Genomic DNA, 5,706 nt, shown 5'->3' with positions numbered 1-5,706 from the left:
GATCGCCATAGCGGAAATACAACCATTTATCGCTCTTTGAATATTTTTCAAACCTGAACTTGTCTCATTGTCAATCACCGGAATGTCAAATAACAACTTTAATTGGTTATTGACAAGTATGCGCACATTATCATATGTTTCCCTAAGAGCATTCCATGCTAAATTGAAGCTTTTATGGGTCAATGGGAACTTTGACCCATATAAACACATCGATATAACAGGGCGGTAAATTCATGGAATGCGAACTATTGTCATTAATGATACCAGAAACGTCAGCTGCTGCTTCAGCTGGAAAAGAAATTTGAGAAATAGACAGAACTTCATTTACTCCTTGGCGAGGAGAACTTGCCATATTTGGCACATTTGAAACAGAAGCTGTCTTTGATTGAGGACGTAATTCATCTAACTTTCTTTTAATTAAGGCAAGGCTACGAATATAGGCTCTAAAAACAGTCCGGTTTTTCGCTTCTGCTGATGTGAAGTCATCTGGGTCACCCTCTTCACGAGTTTGCAAATGAGTAATGGCATTTATTGTGTTAATAATCGTTCAACGATAAACAGCCAAGCAGTGATAGTTGTTGTTACAACCACTCAACAGTTGGTGACTAGGAAATTTGTTAGTGTTTTTATTCCTTCTTTTCTCTATTCTTTTTTAAACTTTGGACTGTTGGAATTTGGATAAAAACACTAACAACAATAGGAATATTATTTCAAACGAAATTATGACACCAACAACTATCACTGAGAGGTTCACTGCACTTTTTGTTTCGCTTATTTTTTTTCGTATTCTCGCTAAATGAGAATATGCAGTGAAGTTATTCTTGAAGAGAATAACAACAACAACGCGTGACGGTGTTGTAAGACGGACGTCTGTATGTTTTTGAAATATCACTTGTTTATATTTTGTAAACAAAGGAAAAAACACTCGCGTATGCTCACTAATATTGACGGTACTCACCTTAAACAATATTATGTGTAAAATCGTAATTGATGAGGAATGATGATTGGATAGTTGATATCTTCTCGTTGATGTGATGCTGACGGAGTCAGAACGCCTTTGAAAAAAATGCAAAAAAAAACCAATTAGTTCTTCTTCTTCTTTGTTGTTGTTGAGGACTCCAATTCGATCCGGCTCGAAGGACCAATGTTTGCGGAGGCAATAAAAAGAAATGAAACCAAAAGAAAATAAAACAAAAGAATTTTAGTTTTTTCAAATAATAAATAAATTAAATCCTTTATTAAATATTGTTCTGATAAACAATATTTTACCTTAATAATGTTCACGAATATGAACGGTGGTGGACGAAAATCCAAAGAAAAAGATGTGATGTGGACGAATATCCAAAAACAAGTGATCGCTTGTTGTTGCAAAGTGGCGCGCCTGTTTGTTTATTAGTTAGAATTTGACATCAGTCACTTTGTGCGAAAGCACAAAGTTGTATTTTTGCTATTGATGTACAAATTCTAACGACAGGAAAATTTAAACTTAGTTTTAAAATATGGGAAATAATTCTTAATTAAACAACGGGCATTGTTAGATTCGGCGTCTAAAGGATCATTTGTGACCGATAAAGTGGTTAATCGCTTAGGTATTACGACCAAAAATGAAGATTTCCAAATTAGTGGTTTAAGTGACACAATAGTCACCAATGCAAACCAATCTTGTTGTATTACACTATGTACACTACTAAACCTTATTAGTCTACTTCTAACTAGGTCTCTTCCAAACTCGTACAGTAGTGAAGTTAAAGGTTTGAAACTAGCCGATACTGGTTTTGTGGTATCAGCGCATATAGATATGTTGATTGGATGCGATATACTTCCAACAATAATGCTAAATGGACTTTGGACTGTTGGAATTTGGATAAAAACACTAACAACAATAGGAATATTATTTCAAACGAAATTATGACACCAACAAAATTAGTGGTTTAAGTGACACAATAGTCACCAATGCAAACCAATCTTGTTGTATTACACTATGTACACTACTAAACCTTATTAGTCTACTTCTAACTAGGTCTCTTCCAAACTCGTACAGTAGTGAAGTTAAAGGTTTAAAACTAGCCGATCCTGGTTTTGTGGTATCAGCGCATATAGATATGTTGATTGGATGCGATATCCTTCCAACAATAATGCTAAATGGCATGAAGAAAAATATTCTAGGTAACATGATAGCACAGAATTCAATTTACGGTTGGTATATATACGGACCAATAGCATACGAAAGTGTAGCATTGGCCACAGTCAAAGTATCTTCGAAAGGTGAAGAAGACATAGAAGCATTATCACGAAAATTCGGGGAACAAGAGGAAGTCGAACGGGCTCCTATTCCCACCGTATCAAATAAGTACAGCGATTCCATAAGTAGAAATGATGATTCCATAAGTAGAAATATAATGCATAAATCATATTGAACCTAAAAAATATGAACTATTATAATTTATTAAAGCCTTATTTATAAAAAATAATGAGACATTAGAAATTATATAATCCATTAATCCTCCTACAATACAAACAAATAATGTTAATAGTTTTAAATTTAAAGGTAAAATAATAACTTCTGGAGTAGGAAAAATTAATCAACTTAATATACTACCTCCTACAATTCTTAAAATTAATAATTACTTAACCTTCGTCATTTAATATATTTAAAGAAGAAAAATTAGAATCTCCAGTTATTGTATAATAAACTGATCGAAAAGAATAACATACAGTAAAACCCGTAGAAAAAATACAAAAAAAAAGAAAATAAATTAATGTAAGGAAAAGATACTATTTCTAAAATTAGATCCTTTGAATAAAATCCAGCTAAAAATGGTATTCCACATAAAGCTAAATTTGCAACATTAAAACAAGAAGAAGTTAAAGGTATTTGTTGACGTCCGCAAGGCCATCAAGCAGTACGTGGGTACCACTATTACTATTCAAGTGAATTTATCGTTTTATTTGTGCTAAACATAAAGTGAGTATTATACGTATACTTGTGGTGTTTGTATATTTGTATGTGTTGTAGTTGTTGCTTTTGCCGGCAACGCATAATCCAAAAGCTCTAAATTCGTCTGAATTTAAACTTCACAACAGATCCTACGTCCTTGTGGGAATCTGTACATGATCCTTCGAGCCTTTTAAAACAAATTAGTGGCCTAGATTTGCCATTAAATACCATTTTCTTTCAAAAATCTTCAAAAAATGTTTTCCAACAAAATTATTTTCATTCTACATCAGTGTTGACATTTCCCTTCGTCAGCCGTCAGCTTATACTTCAGCATAAACTACGGAAAAGCCCAACACTGACATAAATAAATGAAACAAAAATAAAAAAAAACACTATTAGTTTTGCAAATCAGTATTTATTTTCCGAAAATTTAATTACAAACAATTTTTTAATTAACAAATTAACACTCATTAACACACTTATATATTTCATCACTCTTTATTTTATTACAACTTTATTGTTTACAATATTCACAGACAGACATATTGTTTTGTTTTGTTGCAATAGTGACATACGTTTAAAGAGTATCCGATACCGAGTATTCTTGTTCACATCAACACGATAGTCCAACTAGTGAACACGTAACATACGTAAACCACCAAAACCCAACAAACGTTACTAAGCGTAAAAAACGAAATTAAACGTAACGCACGTTAGTGGAAATTGCATTACATTATATTGCATTCCATTTCTATAATAAAAACAAATAAAAATATTAGCAATAAAATAAAAGTAACAGTAATAAATATAATACAAATAATACATAATAACAAATATAATAAAATAATAATAAGATTGCTCTCAAAATTTAAAAAATAAATATTTAATGAGCAAAACTCTATTAAAGCCTACTTTTTTAAATTTTGAACTTCTCTCTATTTTTATAATAAAGCAGAAAGTTACCCGAAGGCACAATAGACCCAAATAATATTACAATAAATAATAAAATTCCATAAAAAAATATATAAAAAATATACAAATAATAAAAATTAAATTAAATAAATAATAAAACAAATCAAAGAAATGGCAAAAATAATTTGTGCAAGGTTCCACTTCGACATGAAGAATTTAATGGGAGCCTGTCCTAAAATATTAGATATGTCCGAAAACGATCTTTCAGATTGGTTGATAGAAACAAAATTAGAATCATTAGATGAAGACTGGCATAATGTACGTACTGCCTATGAAAACGTCTATCTTGCCGATGACAAGGCATTCGATGATGATTTTAAAAATGTTGCGAAATTGGAGTTTGAATCCGCACGGGATCAATACCAATTAACAAAATCAAACTTAATGGAAGTTGTGAAAAAGAGGTCTCTTCCAAAGTCCACCAGTTCAGGACGAGAAGACCAAACAAATCCTTCACTTTTTCATAGTTCGGCCATGTATCCCCCAACTGCCACTTTTGACATGTCAGAAGTGTGTATTAAAGTTCATCCATGTGATACAAAAGACTTCGACGGAAGCTATGAAGAATGGCCAACCTTTAGGGACATGTTTATGCCCATATATGGCTCCAGTACAAAAATTATATCACCTAAAAAATAAAACTAAAGGTGAAGCTGGCAGGATCGTAGACAGATTCTCATTGTCAGATTTAAACTTTTCATTAGCATGGGACGCACTAAAGAAACGCTACGAAAACAAGCGAGTTTTGGTAGACAACCAATTGCGAATTTTATTCGAAATAGCGCCCGCAAAAAACGAAAATAACGCAGACATAAAAAGGATCTAATTAACAATCAATGATTGTCTCGCAATTTTGAAAGCACACGACATCAGTGTGGGCGAGTGGGATCCAATTTTGATATACCTTTGTTCGACAAAACTTCCAATAGAAACGTTGACGTTATGGGAACAGTCACTTGAGTCACATGCGGACTTGCCAAAGTGGTCTCAAATGGAAAAATTCTTGATTAACAGACAACAAGTGTTAGAACGAATTAGTCGTATAAAAACACAGAACGCTCCAACATCTTCACGATACAGCTTCGGACCTCAATATAATACGAACACAAATTCAAATAGATGTATTCTATGTACAAAAAATCATATACTTCGAAACTGTCCCAGATTTAATAATATGTTCGCTAGTCAGCAAATCGAAGTTGCAAAAGAAAAACGTTTATGCAACAATTGTCTTGCAAGCGGACACACAAGCCAAGAATGTGTCAGTATGTATAGATGTATGCAATGCAATGCATCATACGAAACTGCATCTAACAAACACTTCGCGCATGAAAACAATTACACTCGATCCCGAACCGAACCACATTTCACCACTGACGACTCACCCAATGAATTGCCATGCTCGTCAAGGGCAGTGTCTGGTACAAACGTTCAGACACTAGCTACAATTAGTAACGGTGACGTTATGTTACCGACGGCCTCGGTACAAATTATGCACTCCGGACAAAGGTTCACATTACGGGCGTTGTTAGATTCGGCGTCTAAAGGATCATTTGTGACCGATAAAGTGGTTAATCGCTTAGGTATTACGAGCAAAAATGAAGATTTCCAAATTAGTGGTTTAAGTGACACAATAGTCACCAATGCAAACCAATCTTGTTGTATTACACTATGTACACTACTAAACCTTATTAGTCTACTTCTAACTAGGTCTCTTCCAAACTCGTACAGTAGTGAAGTTAAAGGTTTAAAACTAGCCGATCCTGGTTTTGTGGTATCAGCGCATATAGATATGT

General features: G+C 33.4%; 1 pseudogene; it reads right to left on the bottom strand.

Moving 5' to 3' along the window:
* Positions 1 to 2,342: 2,342 nt before the first annotated feature.
* On the bottom strand, positions 2,343 to 2,887 carry LOC133338450 (NADH-ubiquinone oxidoreductase chain 5-like; annotated as a pseudogene).
* Between the last annotated feature and the right edge of the window lie 2,819 nt (positions 2,888 to 5,706).

Source organism: Musca vetustissima, unplaced genomic scaffold (genome assembly GCF_032173495.1).
Source record: "Musca vetustissima isolate MV318-11 ecotype Yass unplaced genomic scaffold, APGP_CSIRO_Mvet_v1 utg381186, whole genome shotgun sequence".
In the NCBI taxonomy this organism is placed as follows: domain Eukaryota; kingdom Metazoa; phylum Arthropoda; class Insecta; order Diptera; family Muscidae; genus Musca; species Musca vetustissima.
Note: the sequence above shows the minus strand (reverse complement) of the source record. Positions and strands in the feature narration are given on the sequence as shown.